Consider the following 22896-nt stretch of genomic DNA (forward strand, 5'->3'; position numbering starts at 1 on the left):
CGGTATTAACTGTCAAATCGGTTTATTTTGCCGTAGGCCCGGCCAGGTTTGGCCTGCCTGAAAGTTGGAACAAACTTTTCAATGAGGCCTTGTAGATCCAACATGAGTGAAGGTGCAGTAACCGGGTTGCTTATTTCTCGCCTCAAATTTGTTTCAGAAACAGATTTTGAATAAATGAAAGTTCACGTAACGTTAATGGCAATCCACCGCCAGCGCTTTGCATTGTGGGACGACGATGTGTGAGGTAGACTGGTCCCAGTCAGTATGACATCTGGGTGTTTTTGACATCGACACATGGCTTTTGTTTGCATACTACATGCTACATTTTCGCCCAATCAGTACGTACTGGTAGTGTAGTAGGCGGTTTTGAATACGGCCTAAGAGTCTCCAGCCATGCTAGCATACTTAGGGACTTAGGGACTGTTCACATGCTCACAATGATTATGCTAACATGATCATGTTTAATAGGGATAGTATTAAACATCTTGACCATCTTAGTTCAGCATGAAAGAATGCTAACATTTGCTAACATTTTCAGTCAGCAGGATTGATCCTGTGGGGATCCTGAACGTCTCTACAAAATGACAAACGACCAACCAACCAACCGGCCAACATTGCCTTCCCTATAGCCCCACCACTGACGTGGCTAAAACTGAGGGCAACATTTAATGACATGAGCTGTGGATATTATATATATATATATGTTTCCCCAGAAGATGAACCACAATGTAGTGGTTACACCGCCTGCCACTGGTTTTCACTTGATTCTAAAATAAAACACAACTTGCAGGGTCATGACACTTACGAATTTGCTTTATCCTCAACCGTAGTTTTACAGTGTTTCCCACCATGAAGAAGAATTAGTAAGTGATTTAATACTTGATATAAATTAACGTCCAGCGTGTAGCCAAAATTATACTAACCAGTTATTTAAACTCCTGCTAGAAATTAGTGAGGAAAATATACACACATGGGCATCAAAAGGTTGGTCTAAGTGACGGAGGTCAATACATCTGCGTTGCTAAAAGGACTATCATGACGCATTAACATTTTATTCTAACATTTATCTCATTTCAACAAGGCAATTTTCAAACTAAGTGTTTTCTGATGTACAGCGGCAGGAAAACGCAAAGTGCCATCAAACAAGTTCAAATAAGAAAGAGGAGGGAGGAGGGATCAGACAAACATCCAGTCCAAGTCTCATATCCCAACTATTTATAACCTTAAAGAAAAACTAATCATACAAAAAAACTAAATCAAACAGTGTTTCAAAAGGACATTAAAATGAGTCAGCATTGAGGAAATATGAAGTAAATGATCTAAAATTACGCTAAATGTCAAGCCAATATTTCAGGCAAGTTCAAGTTAATGTGAATAGTCTAACATGACAGAACACATCAGGTGAAAGCACTACCAATGAAGAGAAATATAACAATAGTGGAAATAGCTTTTTTTAAGAGAAGCTTTCGTTTTAAACTATTATAAATAGACTATGTTGCAGAGGTGATCTACTGGACCAATTCCAAAACTTTTGGTTATTTAAACACCAACATTTGTATAAAAAAAGAAATTTAAAATAGGGCCAAGGTTTAAAAATGCCGGAATTGGAATGAAGGTTGTTGTGACCCTGAGAAAATGTCCTATTATTTTTCTGTGCTATAAAAAACGTAAGCAAGGTTGCAAATTCCACCCAGTACTCAGGCACATATAACAATGACACTCATCGACCCCAAGGTGACGCTGTAATAATCAAGTTTACATTTTCGCAATTATCTTGAAAACAACTTGGCCTAGAGTCTAAACTCGAATTCATCATTTTAAACTCTCGAGTCATCTGCTCCACTTTGCTCCACTGGGCTTCCGCTCTGAAAAAGTCAAACTTTGCAATTTGTTTTCTCAGCTTTCTCCGAAATCCTATTTCCGACCTCTCAACGGGAACCACTGGGCCAGTCGTCTTAAAACTCAGTCAGGATCATCTATGGACTTCGCTGACCTGAAGCTGTTGAAGAAATTTCGACACGTCAATCCATTTCAATTATACAAGCCAATCAATTTGTATCAAAATAGCCACCAAATGTAGTCATGTGGTCACATATCTCAACAGAGCATGAGCATATAGTGACGATCACAATGAAGGAAAATCAAGAGTTCGATTGCTTGTCAATTAAATAAGAAACAAGCATCCAAATGCTCACAATCTGCTTGGACCCCAGTCATTGCCGCTTGTGGCCATATTTACATTTGAAATGGTTGTCACTTCCCTAGGGCAAAGTGACGTAGACCCAAGGGGCCCCCGGAGGTCCCGCGTCGCCATTAAATTGGGGTAATTTCATAAATTACATAGATTTTGTTTGGGGACATATATGTATGATGAAAGGACATTATGAGCGGATTACATTGATTGAATAGTATATTGTAACGTTTGCATCTTGAGACCCTGTCTTATAGTGGGGGACGCATATTTCTAAAAGAATTTGAGTTTAATTAAATTACCACAAACGGAGACACAGCAAACTTGGGGCCAGTTCACACTGCCGCACTGGAGTCACCGATGGCAACGGAGCTGCCTTGCAAGGTGCTGGCCTCCATCGGGAGCAGCTTAGGGTTCAGTGTCTTGCCCGAGGACACTCCCAACACGTGGGGCAAGGTGGGGGCTGGGGGAGCTAGGGAAGCCAACCCTGTGCACCCCTGTGCCGCCAATCTGCTGTGTGCTTGGTCCAAAAACAATCAGACCTAAAGATATTTCGTCTAAAATGATCAGAATCAGCCTTCTAAACTCATTATCTGTGATTTTAATGTGATTTGCGGGTTGCTATAACCCCCTAATTCTCAGACAAAATACATGAGGACATGACCTCAGGTGTCTTGCACCCCCCCCCACCCCCCCCCCATTCTTCCGAATGTCATCGTGAGGCGAGGTGAGAGTATGACGAGCTAGAGAAATTGGCTGACTCTCACGTAACCTGGTGCATCACTGAACTTGCTGCATTTCCCTGAATGTTTTTTTCTTCTTCTTCTTCTATAACCTGTAAGAAACCCTGCGTTGCGGCTATTCATTCTGAACACTTCCTCTTTGTGTGGTTAAATGTAGGTGGTGCCACAGACCTGACACAACATCCAATTGACGCTGTTTGACTCCAGAAGAGGGGGCTGGTGGGTGGATTTTCTATTGAGAGGAACCCCCCCCCACTCCCCTCCACTCCCCTCAGCTTTGAACACAGTAAAGGCAGACTCTGGCAGGAAATTGGGCGATTTTGCTTTCAAAATAAAAGCAGTCCCTGGGGGAAACGCCTCTATTGATTGTATGCTTTATTCAGAGCCATCATAATGCACAAAAATAAAGGAAAGAGACTACATTTACATATTTCATAAAACTAAAATTACAGTATGCCTAAGTTTGAATGGTTCTGAATACATACATATGGTAGGTCTACTGCAAAGAGACACATGGCACGCCACTGTATTCACTTTACTTGTGCATCACTGCTTCTCTTATATATACACACCTACTCTTAATCTGACATTAAGAGGCAGTAAAAAGACTAGAACGACTTTTGAGCGCTGAATGAGAACGTATGAATCATTTAAAAGTATTTCTCTAGATTGCGTTTTTGTATACATTTGAGTCACGGTCAATTTGAAAGTGATATTAGTCTCCTTTCCAAGTGCTGATTCAATCAAGAGGTCCTCGTAGGTGATTTGCAGCGCTCCCAGCCGCCCCCCCCCCACCCCGCCCCGCCCCCTTCCCAATTATGGATTTTATTTTGAAAGATTGAGCTGGAAGTCACTTCGGTGCAACTTGACTCTCTTGACAGCGTCGCGAGCCCCGGGCTTCCAAATAAGGAATCCGGCTGTTGCTGCGCGCGGACACACAGGCAGACACGGAGCTCCAGAGCCCGCGAGCTGGGGACGGCGGTTTCCCGAGACGCGCGCGCAGAGCCCCCTCTGCGATTTTGCCGCTCTGTTGAACCTTTTTTTTTTTTTTTTCTTTTCTTTTCTTTTTGCGTTCACCTGGAAGAGTGATTTTCAATTTCGGAAGAAAAAAAAAGAAGAAGAAGAACTTTTGGATAGCAAGACCTCCGATTTTCTGGAATAACACACGGCGACTGTTCAAGAAAATAAAGACATCAAAGGATTCCCCCCGGAGGACATCTCATTTCGGAACAATGTAAGAAGCTAACACATTCGGGATTTTCTGAACCCCTTTTACGCACTGGATGCACATTCGGAACTAAAGGACAGTCAGAACTCATCTCCCGAGTTCCCCCCCCCCCCCCCTCTCTCTCCCCTCTCTCTCTTCTTTATCCCAATAACGTCACGTTCATTTTGCTCAGTACAAGACGAAGATGATAATGCGTGTTGTGGACTTATCCTAGGACTTATCGCCAGGCTGGGGTTTTTTTTTTTTGTTTTGTTTTTGTTGTTATTTTTTTTTGGGAGGAATTGAACGCACCGCGCTCTGACCACTGACAGTATGCATCAAAGCGACCGCTAACTTACTCAAGGTAAATGCTCTCTCTCTCTCTCTCTCTCTCTCTCTCTCTCTCTCTCTCTCTTTTTTCTGTTTTGTTTGAAATAGATGAATCATATTCACTCTCATTGACCCCCCCCCCCCCCCCCCCCTCCCACCCCGCACTGACACCGCCGCTCACCTTCCAAGTTCACCGTACACGCACGTCCTCAACACTGCGTGCCCGTTGTTGCCTCCGCGGTGCGTTTTTCGTGGCTCACCTTGGGGGCGGTTTGGGGCACATTTAGCACAGAGAGAGAGAGAGGGAGAGGGAGAGAGAGGCTGGTGTCAAGTTGGTGTATTGGTCTGGAGACGCGTTCCGCCGGTCCGCCTCATGATGTGGTGGTCTGCTTTTGAGTAAGGCTGGGGGGGAAGTGAGCGCGGTGTCTCCAAGCCTCACACACCCAGCCGGTTGGTGCTCGGGGGGGAGTCGCACCCGGCTGGTGGACGGTCGCCGTCTGGGCTATAGTCGGTCGGTCGGTCAGTCGGTAGTGTCGCCGAAACCCTTACTTGGTAATCGTGCGATTTAATTGCAGGCTAGAACGCACTCTGAGACATTTAAAGAAAAAAAAAAAAAACTCTTCATGAAACACCACCAGGAGAATTAGTTTCAGCATGCTAAATATATACATTTTAACCCCCCCCCCTCTCCCTCCCTCACACCCATTGTTGCCACCTTACGCAAACTTTAAAGTTATTAAATAGCGTTTGTCATATTCAATGATATGTATGATGATTATATCCAGAACTGTCATGTGCGGTCTTTAAAGACACCCTGCATGTTTGTTTGTTTGTTTGTCTGTTTTTTTGTTTGTTTTTTTACCTGCTGAAATGCACGAAGAGTGTGCTCAAGCCGTGTTTTGGTAGTGCATGATGATGATGATGATGATGATGGAGGCAGGGTGATATCATGGTCAGTCATGCGTAGCTGATTTTTATTTGTTATTTGGCTGCTTTTGCAGTGGAGTAGGCAGATGAACGCTCTGAGCCTACTGCTGTGGCGCACTTTCAGCCAGCCCGGTATCACTCACTGATGGCCAGCAGTCTTAATTCGCCACAAAAATTGGGTTGTCATTCACTGCCGCCCCCCCCCCCCCCTTCTGGTGCAAGGAGCCTCCCTCATCTCCCCTCTCGCGCTGCAGCGGGGGACTCACCATCGTCCAATCTGTGGCATGCTGCACGTGCATGCACAAAATGATGATGAAAACGAGACAGACAGGGTAGGCTGCTGTTTTTTTGTTGTTGTTGTTGTTGTTGTTTTTTGGGGAAAAAAAAAACTTTCAAAACAGTATTTTTCCATTGGACTACACTGCTGTGTAGGGGTTTCTACTTTAAATGTGTATTTCCCTGTTTGGTTGACAGTATGGAAACATATCCTTCATAGCTTAAGACATTTTCAAGTTACAAGATCATACTATTGGGGGCGCTATAAAAACACATAAGGATAAAGACAGGTTAAATTTCCATGTAGCCTATACGCCGCACTGATCACTGTTGATTTATAGTATCACAGTGTTGACTTGCAGGGAAAATGCAAGGTCGTACTGTATATTTTCAGGAGAAAAAAAAAAAAAAAAAAAAAAATGTGACGTGATCTCAACAGGTGAGGACCTGGTCTTTAAAAGTCTGCCAAAAGCAAACCGTTTGCAGGCTAATTCAGCTTTAGAATTCAGACATAGAAAGCTTTTAACCCTGTTGCTGTTTTGAGACACGCGTGCCAAAATAAAGGAAAGTTTATACCTGCTCTTTTTTTTTTTTTTTTTTTTTACTGGAAAAGGAAAAGCAAAGTAAAGATGAGTATTTATTGCTCTTTTGTCATTTTAAAGGCTGATGCAAATATTTCTAGACTCAAATCAATAGTTGATGAGTTTACAAACGCCTCAAAAATAGATAGTTTCAATTATTACGAACATTAAAATGCACTACTGGACCTGAGATTAATTACATTCTTTGGGGTTAGCAGCTCAACAGCAGACTCAACAGTAGCGCCCTGACAGGCACGGCTGGCTCGGAGTCACAGGGATGAGACAAGCCGGCAACACAACACAGGCCTTTTCAGAGGCATTCATGCGTGGTTTTTTTTAACCTAGATGTCCTCCTTTGTTTCTGCATCTTACATCCTCCCGCTGCCTCGGAAAACACCCGCGCCCTCGCCTCACTCGCCTTCCCTCCATCTTCTCATCCTCTGATCACTCCCCTCCAAACAAGGCCGCAGTGTCCAAGGCTGTGCGCCATCAGAGAACCTCATATCTGAATTTGTGACATCAGAGGGAGGAAGAGGAGATAGTGAGGGGTGGTTGCGGCGGGGGGGGGGGGGGGCGACAGAGAGATTCATTGAAAGAGGGGAGATGAATAGATGGGTGACGAGGAGACAGTCAGCGGGACGATAGAAGATGGATTAAAAGGGAGATCGAGAGAGACTGTAGACACAGGGCTGTGTGACATAGACAGACAGTGCTATTCTGCTGCCTCTGAGCTCCACAGATCTCTTTATGTGTGACACCCACCATGCTTTGGAGTAAATACACAGCAATCAGTCAGCGCAGACAGGCTAGTCACACACAGGCACACACTTTGAAACACAGGCACTTCAAAGGTGAAAGCATGCCAGCATCCCATGTCCGGAAATTTCCTAATGGCTTCTCGACAGTGCTGTGAGGTGAATATCTTAGCTTGGAGCGACTTGGTGGTTGACCAGACCCTGCAACACCATTGGCTCGCCTAATTAGGGACTAAACAAGGAGCTTGGGATGGGTGCTTAATGAGGCTTGGCCAATGTGCGGAGTGAGACAGGAACTTGGGCTGACAACCATGTAACAGCCACAGAGCTTTAGCCTCAATGGCTACATTCACGCCTCAGCCCTCATGCTCAATTCTGAATCGCTGTTTGGTTGTGATGGCTTAAAGATGGTTATTCATCTTGAGGATGCAGTGCTTGCGCGATGCCAGTGTGAGCAGATGTGGGGGTTGGAGCAGGCATGCAAAATACCTGTGACAAAATGTAGCACCTAATTGCGTGGCTAGTCATCTAGCTAGCATGGGGGGGGGCGGGCGGGGGGGGTTTGACTTTCAATGATATATTTCAATCAGGGAAGACTTGACCCAGAAACACCCTATTCACCAATCAAGGTGGCTGTGTCTGTTTCTGTCTGTTCTTTTCTCTTGTTACCTTCATTCTAAAGTGGTAATGTCTTGCCAGTAACAACCTGTGTTGTATTTAGGTACGTCTGTAGCAGCTGTGTACATTTTAACACTTGCCTGTTAGGCATCGTGACATATATGGCTTCAAGGAGGTGGTTCGGGTGGATGGACGGGTCAATAAATTGCGCGACTTTGACACGGGTGACAGTGGTGGGTTTGTGGTTTCCTACCGACAGTTAGTGGCCCTGTTCAGGCCTGGTATTAACATGCGTCCTGGGTGATCCCATCACAAAGTGGACATCTCCAAGTACGTCTGGGCACACCTGGAATTAACATGCGTCTGGAGGATCGGCTCTATACGCAAATAAACGCGTACGTTATTTCCGTTTGCAAAGGCCAAATGAGTGAATTTACTGTTTATCAGACCGCAAATGAGTCAAGAATTTCGGTTGGAAAAACAATCGATAGTGTTTCTGGGGGTCGTGCCTCACTGGTTACTGTACAAAAAACACTTTATAACTTGATTCACTGATTTTGGTGAAAGGCAGTGTTTTATGGGGAAAATATTTTCCCTCTGATGTCCTCCGGCTGCTCTGCCTCAACTCACGGTGAGTTGCGGTGAGTTTCCTGATGGACAGAAAGCTTTAGCAACAAGCAAAGCTATCTGTCCATCGGGAAGATGGATAGAGAGGTAATGCAGAGCAGCCAGAGGACATCATCAGGACAGCGTGTTTCGTATGTCCTCCGTCCACGGGAATCCATTCGCCCGTTCTTGAGGCATCTCCTTGTTGTTGTTTCGTACTTCAATGAATCAAGTGAGTATGTTCTTCCGCTTACACAGAGGACGTCAGTTGAGTAGGCGGTCCTTCAATGTGGCCCAGGACAGGTTGCGCACACACCGCTAAAAGGATGTGGACATATGCGGCCTGGACCACCTCCGGATATTGTCTGATTTGAACATGACAACAAAGTTTCCCTAAACTTAAAGTATTTTTTGAACAACCAAACCCAAACCACAGTCCTTTCCTAACCTTTAAGCAAAATTAACAAATTTTTTGGGGCGACTTAGTAGCAGTGGAACAAGCTAAAGCATTAGCTGCTGGGAACGGGGTGCACGAGAGTGGTGAGACACAGTACCAATCAGTGTAGCCCATGTGGGCACCAAGACGTCCAAGAAACCCCAAAAATGAAATTACATTATTTCTGATGCACAGTTGTAGAATTGTGTAGCGTCATGGGAAGTGACAAAAATATGAGTTCCAAAACACAGACAATTCCATATTTCACCTCTATTTATTTCTCTGCTCATTCATGAATGAAATGACAGCAGCCTTGCGAGAGCTGGAAGTGAGGAAGAACCTGTGTGATCACTAAATCATTCCTGTTGCTAAGGTATAAAAGCCGGTCGACGTGCTACATGGCGCCTTTTGTCTGGAGACAACTGTCGAGCGAGCAGCCAAGCGTGCACTGAGCTTAAACGCTGGCTGGTTGACAGAGGTATTTATAAGCATGAAAATACAAATCCAGCGTCGATGTAACACTCTAGATCAGACTTAATGCCATGCATTCAGTCCAGCGTCAGTGCACAGTCGCATCCCAAATCACAACTGTGTAGATTTCCCCTAGGTTTGTTTGAACGTCTATATAAAAAAAGAAATCCTAAACTATGATCACAAACCTACACAAGTGAAACGATTTTATTGGTCTGCCAGGAATCGAACCATGGCCAAAATGCAGAGGGAGAGGCGGTATACTTAAGTCAGCTCGTCGTTGTCTGAAATCTTCAGACACGTCTTTTCACCCGGTGCCCCGGGATTTGACACTAGCGGCGAATTTACGACACTTCGCCGTGATTTGTATGCTGTGGTTGGATGGTCATCTCTTTATATGCAGAGACCCAATTCACTGCCTGACATTTATTTACAAGGCCATCCTGAGGTTGTCTCCATCTTACTCATGGGTCTCTACGGCTCCAGTCTGTAGGCATCAGTGTGGTTTAAGGTCAAAGGACTCATCTTTTCTCTGTTCGAACTGAGATTTGAACTGAACTGGGTAAAAAACCCCAAAACAAAACAAAAAAAAGAAACATCCAGAAATGCTATTGCCTAGAATGACTTACAAAACACCTATCAAAAGAACAGAGTAAATTCAACCACAGCACTCCGGCGGCTTCTGTCTTGTTGTCTCTTCCCTTGAAATGTTTGTGTGATGCTGATATATAACGTTGCGTTCTGGCCCGTTTGCAATTTGCGTGCTCGTGTTGTGCTGTCTTGGGAAGGTCTCACCTCTAAACGAGGTTGGACTCTCTGTGGAGTCTCTCCTGGTGTAGGCGTTACACTCTTTAAACATTTACCTTGCTCTGAAAATAAACTTGCTCTCAGGCAAAGGTGGAGCCTTCAGATGACTTTCAGTATATCTGGCCAGAGATATGTGCTGGTCATAAATACTGGAGCGTCTCGGAGAAAAAAGGTAAATTCTGTGTAGAAATAAGTTCCTTTTGTTACTGTGGTGGTGGAGTCGGACCAATTACAGTCCTTTAGTCTTTCATTAAAAGTCAAATGTGCTTCACTGGACTGGTAGTTTTTTGGTGCCATTCGACTGATTATATATTTAATGGGAAAAGTGCTAAATGTGTAGTTTAAGGCATTAAACTGGTGTAATGTCACTTCTGATTAACGGCAAAATATCTGTAAAGTTGTGTTCGGCTGTAGGAGCCCATATTGGTGGAACCTTTGTGTAGTAGCAGTTTACAGTATGTCAGGATCTGAGCTGCACTGCTGTGAGTCCAGGTCCTCAATTTGCAGGATTCTCTTGCTTGTTAGCTATTTTTATCTTCATGTTAGCAAGTGTGTGAGAGAAGCAGAGGAAACACCTTCACACCTCCGCCTGCTCCTCTGGAAACCTCTAATGACAGAAAGGCTGAGCAGACTGTGGAATATACCACGTGAACTGCATGTCTGAGTATGCATGCACACATACAGTGTAATGCTAAATATGAAAGAGCAAAGACAGAGAATATTTCACATGTTCTGTGACACATTTGTCTGCGGAAGTCATTGCATGACTTCATTTTCACAAGAACACTTGTTCCCCACCGTGATGGCTCTGTCATCATGTGTGGCAATACCTATATTTTTCAAATATTGAGCTCACACCTGATTCCTTTGAAATGATTCAAAAGGTTTTCTATCGTTCCCCCATGTGCTGAACAAGGAATATGCATTTAATAACAGTAAATGGAATAAAATGTAATGTTCGATTGGCTTATATATGTGGAGGGAAGTATTTGCACATCTGTGAGCTGAGTTGAGAAATGTATCAACTTGGCTTCGAGTGTGCGAATGCTTACAAAAAGTATTTAAATGTGCATGCAATTTGCACACGTGTGAAATAATCCTTACAGATGAACCTAAAAATGTATATAGCTCACATAGAGTGAACCTGTGAGCCCTGACCCAGGGCAAATACAACTTAACACAATAACTGAACACCCCCTGAAGTTTTTGCTGACCTCCAGTGGATTTACTTATCACCTTGCCCTCAGGGATGCACAGATGCACTCCAGGACACTATGACATCACAGTTGGGTGTGGTTATAGGAGTATACACATGCTGATTGAGAGATAGTTTTACAACTCTATACGCATATTTACAAATAATATGGCTAGAATGTTGGCCCCATATATTTTCAGTTTTCCAATTGTCTGACTGTCATATTAATGACTTAATATAAACTTTGACTCGCTAGTAGTTTGATTTGAAACTCCAAAATACATTTGACGAATACCGTCTGCGTCGTCTTTATTATCACACCAGTCACGAGTTACAGTAGAGGGAGTGTTCCTCAGCGTTAAAATTACACAAATGAAAACCTCTGCACTGCCAGTGATTAGAAATAATGGCAGACCTGTAGCCCTGATAATTGTTGAAACAATCTAATCTTTTTTTCGGCCAAAATTCTTTGTTTTTGTCAGGTCATTTCTTCAGTTTAGCCTCCTAGTTAGTGTTGAATTCAAGCGCATGTAGCAGTCCTCAAATGTTTGTTTTTCTGGCCCCCCAAAAAAAAAGAGCTACAAGTATTCGCCTTAAGGGGAGAGGTGCGCTCAAAGACGTCACCATTAGTGCGCACTCCTTATTTGAGCACTGACGAAAAAAATCAGAAAAGAAGCCCAACTTCACTTCACAACAGCGTCGGCTCTGTCACTCTGACATGCTGCGAGTTGAAGAAATGCCACAGAAATTAGTCACATGGACGTAGGCATGTTCATGGCATTTCCCCTCCCTCCCCCCCAACCCCCCCCACGCACATACTGTACATAGACACCTTGCCTGAGAAACCACAGATGGTTCCCTCTGCTTCCTCCACAGCTTTCTCGGCGGTGTCGTGACCCTCTTTCTGGCTGAAAAGTGGAGTTCTTATTAACACATTATGCTGTAATTCCTTGGCGCTTCATTAATTAATTCAAACAAATAATCATAGCTCCATGCATAGTCCAATAACCATTTCAGAAGCATTTTTGTTTTATAAATCATCTCAGCTGTTTTGAGTGCGTGTTGCCACATATGAAATGGTGACCATATGCGCATCAATCTGCACATATGCAGATGCATGTTGCCTCTGTTTGATGCCGGTTTGTTCGAATGCAGACGGCCCTGCTGCTCTTTTTAAGAGTGTCTCAATAAAAACAGACACAGGTAGTTTCACAGTGCAGGGTGAAATGATCTTTTCTTTATCCTCTGTGATGAGACGGAGGGAAATCTTTGATCTAGAGTGGATAGATAATCATCCGTAGCTGAGCCCTGATTTCCATCTCTATTCAACTCTCCCCTGGAAGCTCCATAAGCAGCCATCAACACTGGAACTAATCAGGGTTATTACCACTCTCCCCACTGAACGGCACACTTCTCCAGATGTGGGATCGGCTTCTTCTCCGCCGCCGCCGCCGCTGCTGCTCTTCATGTTGATGTTGTACAGCACTTTGATTTGTGTCTGTTTGCCGATGCATCGGGCTGACACCGGAATTTTATCCAACATAAAAGGTGGACCATTTTTTGGCACAATTTGCGGACATGTTTTAGCTCCATTTTTTAAATCATCAGATGTTTGATGGGAGGGTTCATTACAGTGTTGTTTCACCTAAGACTTTTAAAGCAGAGAGAATGAAAAGAAAACCTGCCGCCGTCTGACCCTTGAAGGCCTGGAACGTGAATGATGACTCTTTCTCCAGTTCACAAGTGTTTCAGTCACATTATCATTTAGTGTCGCGACTTCCACCCAGGAAAAGACTGGGAATGAAAAATGGGCCCTGGACGTTTTGACTCAGGCTCATTGTGTAACGGCTCAAGGCAGGACAGAGACAGAGACATGTGGCAGAGTTCAAAAAGGCAAAATCTTTACTAAAGGCAGGCAGTCACACACACACACACGGGAGATCGGTCCAGTGGGCAAACAAAGCAGGCAGGGGAGCAGGCAAAATCCCAAAAACCAAGAAACTAGGCAAAGTCCAAAAACCAGAGAAGGAAACTCTAAGAAATAGCTGGGAAGCGATGAACACACTAAGGGAAACAAAGACAATCTGGCAAGTGAGCAGTGAAACTAGGGGCGTATATATATACATATATATATAAAACGGGGTTGACTGAGGGCAAGACCAGGGGCAGGTAAGTGGATGCAGGTGTGGATAATCAGGGGCTGGAGAAACACGGGGGCAGGGGAGGTTAATGTCAAAACAAAACAGGAAATGCAACAGACAAAGACCAACATATGTCAGGCATGAGTGGTTAGACTCTTAACGTGTTAACGCGAAGTACTACCTCGTCAATAATCGCAACCATTCATGCATAACAATAAGTTTCAACATTTGGAAAGTCATGACTCTTAAAATTGCCTGGAGGTGTGAGTGACCCGTCCAGGGTGTCCTCCGCCTCTCGGCCAATGTATGTACCCCCGCGGTTACAGGAAAATGTATGGATGGATGGATTTGGAAAGTTTGCTGTAGCAGGTCAACCTTCTTCAATGTCCCGCCCTGTCCCAGCCTGATTGGTCAGTTCACGCAAAAGTGACACTGACCAGCGCGTCGTGTTTCTGCAAAGGGCACCCGTCACACCTAAAATAACCAGCTACAAACCCTGCTTATCTTACCCCTGTGGTCTTCTGTCTGAACGGCTTCAGCTGCGGGAACCTCGACTAACAGTCGAACTGGTACCGCTGGGCTCCGTGGACCGCTCCCTCCCCTCCCTGCTGCCAGAACCTTCAGGCTCACTGGGCTGACATGATTGACTGGTAATGGCGCCAAATGAATAATTAGCTATTATTACATTTGGCTGCATCAGCCTCAAGGGACTTCAGCTCCTTCTCTCTCATCCTATCAGCACCACATAAAATTTTCTTTTTTTTTTGTTTTTCTCTTTTTATTTGTCCACTATTCAACCAAATGTCTCCGCAGAGACAGGGGAGAGGGGCCGGGCCCAGGTAAAGTTAGAATGAACAGGACCAAGTAGCTGGCCGGGGGAGAGAGAGATAGAGGCTGACAGATGTAATATCCAACCGCAGCCCCCTCGCCTGGGCCAATCAGCCGCACAGCACTTCAAAATATGCATACATTTTGCGTTGCATCGGCCCTAATCGTCAAGCGGAACGACTGGGGAAAAAGTCAATCACAGTATGTTTCAAGTCAAGCCTCGCGTTAGCCAAGACTCGGAGCAGTCCAAGGCAAACCCGGAGTCCTTGTGACTCGGGTCCGAGCCTCGAGTCCACTGCTCCGATTCAGACGAAAGAGAAACTCCATATGGCGAGAGACGACGGCGGAGTGATAACGCATCAACTTTGTGACGCCTGAAGTGTTGATCAGTAGACAGCTGATCCACTGAAATGTCTAATGTAGGCCGCGCTTCGTTGTGCTTCTCTTTTGCGGCCAAAGCAGATGTTTGCGTGGGCTTAGCTGGCACTGTCACTGTCATAGCAGAGCGTAGGATTTCACCTCACGGAGGCCCACATATTCTGAACACATCTGGCGGCAATTTGTCTTCCGTTAGATAAGCGTCTTCGCAAACTTTTTGTCTCTTCAAAAAGGAGAACATGTGGCCCACGAAGTGCTGACTGTCCAATCTGCTGCTGTCAGCTGTGTGGTACAACAGCTCTGCTGAAGTGAAGCATTTATTTGTGACCCCTCCGTGTTCCGCCTCATTACATCTACAATGTTGTTTTTCTCCACTTAGAGGACATTGCAGCTGGATACTGAGCTCGGCATATTTTGTATACTTGAGCACTTGTTAATTTGCTGTTATGCTCGTCCATGTGGAGCTAATGGTGGACAAAGGGAAAAAACAACAACAAAACAAGCACATGCAATTTGAGAGATGTTCATTTTTCCTTCCCAACCAAATACCTTTTTTTTGTTTACTTTCATATATTCGACTTTCTCCTCTTATTTCTTTTCTTCTGCATCAACTCAGCTCTCGTTTCGACTCTCGAAACTCTCGATCCAGCTCTCCCCCTCTTTCTTCATCCCTCCCCTCCTCCTCTCATGCGATCTCTTCTCAAATTTCATCTCCTGTGCTCTTTTCTTCTGAGCGCCAGTGTTTTAACTCCGCTGCCCTTTTCCTCCTCTCCTCTCCCCCCTCTCCTCTCCTCCACGTGATGGATGGCGTGGGTCAGTGTGCAGCCTCTGACAGTGATAGCCTCTGTCACTGTTCAGAGTCTGTGGCTGTTAGCGTTATCTCTGCCTCCCTCCCTCCCTGCACAGCTTATCGGCAGTCTTCTCAGGTCATTGACTCGATGCTGCGGGAGAAGTGGGAGAAGAGTTATTTTGCTTGTGGCTCACTCCCGTCCTGAAGCAACAGGAGACTAGATACTGATGGGGGGGGGGGGGGGGGGGGGTACGGCAAGGGGCTACGGAGTTGGACTCTCTTAAAAGCTGCTTGTTACACCCAGGAACCATAAACCCGATAGTATCCAAAAGTGGCAATATGATTTCAGTAAGATATGTATGCAGGTAGGAAACAAATGTTCAGGATCCGATAAAACCCGATTCGTGACACTTGCGATGCTGTAGTCAGGATTTTAAAAATACTGAGGTCATGAGTCCAAGTTCCCCAAGCCCCTCCAGCCCCTCTCAAAAATACTGGACACAGCCTATTAAATGCCTGCAATGTATAGTCCCGATCGAGTCCTTTTATATTGGGTATCTGCTTATTTACCTAAATGTTGATTAAGATATGTATCTGATGTATCATTGAAATAACAACTGTTGGTGCTAAATCTGATACACTTTATTTTTCGCAAGCTACTTTATCCAAATACTGAAGGTCCCAGGTTCCAAAATATCAAGTTTATGAGCTTAAACTGTTAATACGGCATGAATTAAAAAGATTCACTTGGAGAATGCGACTCCTGAAACTGTTGTGACACCATCTGATAGAGAAGACGTAGGACTCCGTTGGAAGTGAAACACTCAAGTCCACGAACAGCATCCTGGCATAGGTCCCCGATGAGTCCAGGTGCTGAAGGATGAAGTGGAGGGCCATGTTTACTGCATCGTCTACAGACCTGTCGTCTCTGTAGGCAAACTGCAGGGGGTCCAGGAGTGGGTCAGCGGTGGATTTGAGGGGGGACAGCACAAGGTGCTCAAAAGACTTCATTAAGTCTTGTCATGTCCCTGGTGAAGATGTTTTGTAAGCGACAGTAGAACTCGTCCAGTTCACTGGCCAGGCGCAAGAGACGTCACAGCCTCTTTGAACCTCGCCCAGACTGTTAGCAGCAGTCCTGAAAACACCCCAGTCAGTACAGTCCAAGTACGCCCGAAGGTCCTCCATAGCTGTACCGTGCCACTGCTTTGATGTCCTCACAACAGGTTCAGACAGTTTCTGCCTGTATGCGGGAATCAGGACGGCGTGATAGGCGCTGCCACACGGCAGCTGTGGCAGGCATGATCTGCATTTTGCACTTACAGGTGAAAAGGTCTAATGGATTTGTTGAAAGAAGCCCTCTTTTTTTTTTTTTTCTTTTTTTTTGGTCCAACGCTGTAAAGGTTTAGAAGGTTATGTCGACACGGTGTCAGCATGCTGTTAACCTCGACTAACATCAGCTCCGGTAGCTCCCCAGGCAGCAGAGTAACAGAAGTTTTAATGCTCTGACTTTCGGCGGAGCAGAATATCAGGCTGCCAATCGGGTGCCTGTTTGATACAGAGCCGTTGTTTTTCTTTGGCTCCGGGTCAAAGAGAGAGCAGTGGCCAAAAACTGACAACAGGCAAATACCAAATCAAGTGTCTCTTATCCCCCCCCCCCCCCCCCACCCACCCCCTAGTGTCTAATGAGGAAGCTCGTGTTGGAAGTGTTGTTGTGTTGTTGGTCTTTAATTCACTCTGCGCCATCTGCCCTTTCTGGAACCTCTGAAAGCTTTATCTCTGTCTGTGCTGGAATACCAGATTCAGTCTTTTGTTGATGAAATTTGAGTTTCTGCAGCTGGCACTGTTTTCATTGTCTGTGCAGCCACTGCTCATGCTAACTACCCAAGTCTTCCATCTCTGCCAAAGAAATGGGAAACGCTACACGCTTCACTTGCTGTGCGTCCAATGGTTATTCTTGGTACAGATCTCACGAGAACTTTCAGGGAACTATCTTAAACTTATTTCCATCAGCATGAGAGCAACAAAACAGACATTTAATTTAAATGAAAACGCCACAGCCCATTGCTTTAATGTAGGGTTACACAGTGGAAATAAAAATGCGGATGAAAATATCTGTTTATGTAATAACGCAGGACAGAGCGTTTGGGGGATGTGATAGAGACGAAGCGGCGCTGTAGAGACAAAAATGCATTGTGACCAAAGGAGGGGAGCAGGTAGCTGCCATGGGCTCAGTGTACAGTGATGAAGCAGGCCTGTCAATGTGCGTAATCAGCCATGTACACGGTGGCCAGCCACCAGGAACACACACATTCTCATTCTCTCTCTCAAAGTAATACAGCACACACACACACACACAGGCCCCTTCATTTCTCATCCAATATCCAACAATTCCCTGAATATATATTCATTGTTGTGGTGTATTCGGCTTTATTAGCACACTGTCATCAACCAAAACACACACACAACGACCATAGCTAGAGGTTTAGAAATACTGAGGTCCAAGTTTTTTTTTTTTTACCTTACCTTCTCCGAACTAGTAATGGGCATTCTCAATTAATTGCAGATTTTGAAACTAAACAAGGAATAAACTAATATGTAAAATGTATGAAAAGACTTCAATCAGTAACAGACCATGATGACAACTGAGCCATCTCTCTGAAAACTCTCTGGAAAAGCTTGTAAGTGGACCTTGAGCTAAGATTATGTGTGATTAAGTGTTAATTTACTTATATCTAATGACATTTTCAATGATTACGCTCGGGTTGGGTCAGCGCTGGCTGTGGACACAAGTACAGTATATGACAGTCAGTAAGAGTTGGTGGGGTTAATGTTATTACGTATGTATTTATTGCAACCCCAATCTACACAAAAGATATGCCCAATGTTTATCACATTTTGTGTCACGTTTTAAGGTAGATAACACTCCAGAAATAGCTATTGTTGCTTCTTGTATCGTCCTTCATAGAAAAGGACAACCAAGAGGGCGTTGTGGTGTTGTCCCGTAAAGAGACAGACTGACAGGACTGGCCGGTAAAAACTTTATGGATATTTTTTTTGACAGTCCAACAGCCCACCGGGATTAGTCCCGGTATGCCAGATGGCCAGTACACCAATGCTCTCTCCTCTCATAAAAAAAAAAGAAAAAAGAATCATATAGGTTTCACACAGGGGGAAACGTGGGAGGCATACACTGCAAGTTAATGGTAGATCACAAATTACAACACTTTATCACAAGAAACCCTGGCATGCATTAAACCCCACGCACTGATGTACAGCAGTATAAAGATCAGAGGATGGATTTGTCTTTGGAGCCATTTCAGAGATGATTGTCTCTCTCCCTCTGTCAGTCTTAATCCTTACACACTGAGTTGTAAAGATTGAGTGCATAGCCCCGTATAGAAAGCAAAAAAAAAAAAATGCTTTAGGACAGGTTTGGTTGAATAAGTCAGAGAGAGTTGGACGCATATGGCTGCAGTGAAGTGAACTGCTCACAAGATGTGTGTGTGTTGTTTATGTATATGTGGCTGATGGCTCCATATGGAGAGGGGGATATCATAAATCCATTACTCACGGGGGTAGGGAGGTGCTGTGTGGGCTTCCCGGCCCCTTCCCTCGGGGGATGATTGTGGAGGAACCACAGTAATAGTGGCTGGCATTGGGTAATTGTGCCCTAAAGGCACGTCATGTTTTTTTTGTTTTTTTTTTCCACTTCTGCACTGAGGAATCACACCAACACCCCACAGGCGTTTAAAATGAGTGTGGCATAGACGGCATAAACTGCAGGGAGACAGAGTGAGGACAGAAAGAGATGACAAAGATATAAAAAAAGATATAGATACTGAGAATCTTGTGTCATGTCAGGTTTAAAGGGACACTTTCAGCCTCCTAGTGGCAATTACAAGTGAGACAGGTGGGGGGGTGGTTTGAGCCCTGATATCTCCCTTTTGGCATTATGGACATTGAAAGGGTATCATTTCTACTGGGGACGGGGAGACACGTCCTCCACCCTTTTTAACCCCCACGCGCTTTTACAGCTTTAAAGGTTCCGGTTTGAGTGCCACAACCTCTGTGTCAGCAGTGTCATCTTACCGTCCAGCCGCTGATACCCTCATCCAGGTCGCCTTCAGTTCGCACCACGCATTCAGCGTTAACCTTCCGAGCGAGCGCGTTTCGGCCCCTTTTTTCACCCTGGGTTTGGTCTCCAAAGGCTTTCTGATTGGTGGAGCCTGTGTGGGCTGAACACATTCTGACAAGGAGCTCTGCAGACACCCCCCAGGGCAGAAAAAAACAGAGTGTCATTATGAGTCTCGTTATGAGTCTCATTACAACATACAACAATTGAACATCAGTCAAAGCTAAGGTGGCAAAGGACCCGAATATTTTTTGGTAACCCTAAAAGCATGCTTTATTTATAGTACGATATATCATTGTGGATTATGGATGAAGGAGAAAGGACAAGGCTAAGGATGTGGAAGTAGTAATATACAGTTTCATTTTTAAAAATATAAATACATAGTTTCATTTTTTATATATATATATATATATAAAGGCTCAGTCATTTCCTGAAACAGCTGGCCACTGTAGTTTTTAGCAAATGTCACTCAAACAGGGAATAGTGCATTCGTTGGGGACTATTTTTAGAGGCGCATTAATCCAGACTTGGTGCTCTGGTTAGTATTTGAGGCAGCAGGACTGTGTGTGTGGGATTGAATCAGAAAATAAAATGACGCAACATGTCACCCAGTGCAACAGTGTGGCCCGCTGATGTGTTTTCGCCCTATGGCTCAGAGGAAGAAGATATGTCGGCCTTTAGATGCACCGACAGTAGTAATTCATCGTTGGTGTCGTTATGAAGCTCAGCGAGAGTGCCCGGCGGGGGGGGGGGGTACCACTCATCATCATCATCATCATCATCAGAAGCAGAAGCCATTGCTCTTCACCCCTCCATCATCATCATCATCATCATCATCACCGCCACCAGTGTCTAGACTCCATTTCTTCAACTTGCTATTGTGCACCATGGCAAATGAAAGAAATGTAATTACTCTTTAAGCCTATTTTTCAATTAAGCCTCTCCCGATTGAACTGCACATGGGATTTGTTGACAATGAGGCCACAAACGTTGTCCTTTGAAGAAGTAAATATAGCATTATCACAGTCACGGTTTTCGATCAATTAAAGTAAATGTAATTTAAGGGTAGTGTAATAATAGTGTATGCATTCATGCAACTTTTACATTTTCTTTTATATAAATGTACGTAAATCAATTGTATATACATATTGCAATTTTTTTTTTTTTTTTAAGAACTCTACACAGTCACCTTCCCCTAAAAGGGAATAAATCAACATACAGGAAGTTACTGTGATTAACTGGAATGAAAACAAACTGCACGCATGGCATTCCATAAAGATAGAATGAGGAGGAACAAACACACACACACAGATCAAATCCATCCAAGTCATTCATTCTTTTGTGTGTATGCAAGGCGTTTGCAATCTTGAGTACACAGGTGCCTGCCGTAAATCCCCCCCCCTCCCCATTGATTTGTAGTATATATGGATTTTCTTTCCCCGCCCTAAAGCCCCAGACTAAAATAAGCTTTGTTTGGCAGCTCGTGCACTCGTAAATCTCTCTGTGACATTTTGATAGCGAGTGACACACTGGGGGTGGGGGGGGGGGGCAAATATCATTAGAATGGGACAGGATTAAAATATGTCACTCAAAGAGTCCATTATCGACAAAACCAGTGTAAGAGGCTCGGAGCCGCCGCTGATAGGAAGCTCAGACGGAGGAGCGATGGGAGGAGGAGAAAGGGAGGGATGAAGTTTTAGGTGGTGGTTGTGGGGGAGAGGGGGGGGGGCTGCTGTCAGTCAGGACCTCCCCGGTAAACAGAGTGGTAAATATTTCAGCCGTCACGGCCAAGTGTAGGCAGCTGGTCCCCTTTGCATGGCAATGGGGGGAAAGGAGGAGAGCCCGTCTCAATGGAGCCCTTCAACCCTGGGAAACCACACACACACACACACACACACACACACACACACACACACACACACCAGCTGATTGACGACCACAACACAGTGCAGGTCTGTGCTGCCTGGCTGGTTTCTGTCTTCTGTCAAACTCCACTGCAGCTCCTTATCAGACCTCTAAAACCATATATAAATATTTTCAACTCAGTTTCGACTCAGCAGTTATTTCTAAGCTGGAAACACACAAGTGCTTAAAGAGGGTTTTTTTTTTTTTTTTTTTTTCTTCTCAAAGTCATACCAAACCAAGCTGGTAGTTAAATCACAGTGTTTTGGTTGATTCCAGCAGCGCCGAAGACACAATTTCACGCAATTTGACAAAAACCCGCCGTCAGATAGAGGTCGAAGTCGCCAAGGTTAGGGCGGAGTTGGAGTTGCGCCGCCGCAGACCAAATTGCGTGACAAGAAAAGGGACTAGGACGTGAATAATAAATGCTGAGCCCCATTCAGAAAACAACCATATGGCAATGACAATCAAATACTGTCGATAATACAGTATCTCCCGAATCAACAGGCAGATTGAAATTCGGTTATACAGCAGACGTTTTCTCATCGCGTTCGTAACATCTCAGGTTCTCTTGGTCTCTCATGAGAGTAGAAGTTCACTAGATATTACTTGTAATGCTAATAAGGCTAATAATGTTTTCTCTGCCAGCGAGTGGTCTTATGTTTAAGGGTAAATTGAGAAATTAAGGAAAAAGTACGAGTGTCTTTGCAAATAGACGATAGATGGTCGGCGATGCAGTTTAACAGCTAAATTTGCTGCTCACATAAACATGGCAAGGTCACCGCTTGCACATCCTCATCGAATGGTTAGGCGCGCCTAACAGATGTGTGATATTGTGAATTTCGGCTGGTGATCATACATAGGTAGCCGTAAGCGTTGATTTCACTAATCGGCCATAGAGGTTACAACTTAGGCTGGTGCTTATAATCATACGTTTTTTTGTGTGTGTATGTGTGTGTGTGTGTGTGTGTGTATGATGGCATAGCCTGTGCGTCCTCCTGAGTGTTAGCTGTGCATGGAAGTCGATGCTACACATTAACAGGGAGGGAGTTTTGCAGAGAAACCTCTTCAACTTTTCCGCATTATGTTTACTTGGAGCGAAAACCACATGTTCTTAAAGGCGAGATATTCCGGCGTTGGCCAGCTAGTGGATTTTCCCTTTTTAATCATCCGGGTACAAAATATTGCGGGCTCAAGTCTCAGGCTCACCGAAAACACTGTTCAGTCTTCACTTACTGACTCCCGACAGTCTAACATTCTGTCGTTGGCGCTGCCAAAGCAAACAATCTGATACTGTGCACGTGCAGGGGAGTGTCATGTGCGATGCATACTGGTAGCAATGAAGTCATGTTCTCAGTGCAGCTGATGATGTTGCTGTTGTTTCAACTCAATTGACAGCCGCAAAGAAAACAGCAAAAAAACGTCCCTTTAATTAATTACCAGTTGTCTTTTTCCTTATGTTGCCCGTGTAAAGTTTCACACTTCTAATTAAAAAAATGAGATATAAAAATAAAAAGATGGGGTGTTTTTTTTTTTCTTTTTTCCCCTGCCTTTGTTCCTTTAGTTTGTTTTTCCCGAGGTG

Source organism: Enoplosus armatus, chromosome 9 (assembly GCF_043641665.1).
Source record: "Enoplosus armatus isolate fEnoArm2 chromosome 9, fEnoArm2.hap1, whole genome shotgun sequence".
Taxonomy (NCBI): domain Eukaryota; kingdom Metazoa; phylum Chordata; class Actinopteri; order Centrarchiformes; family Enoplosidae; genus Enoplosus; species Enoplosus armatus.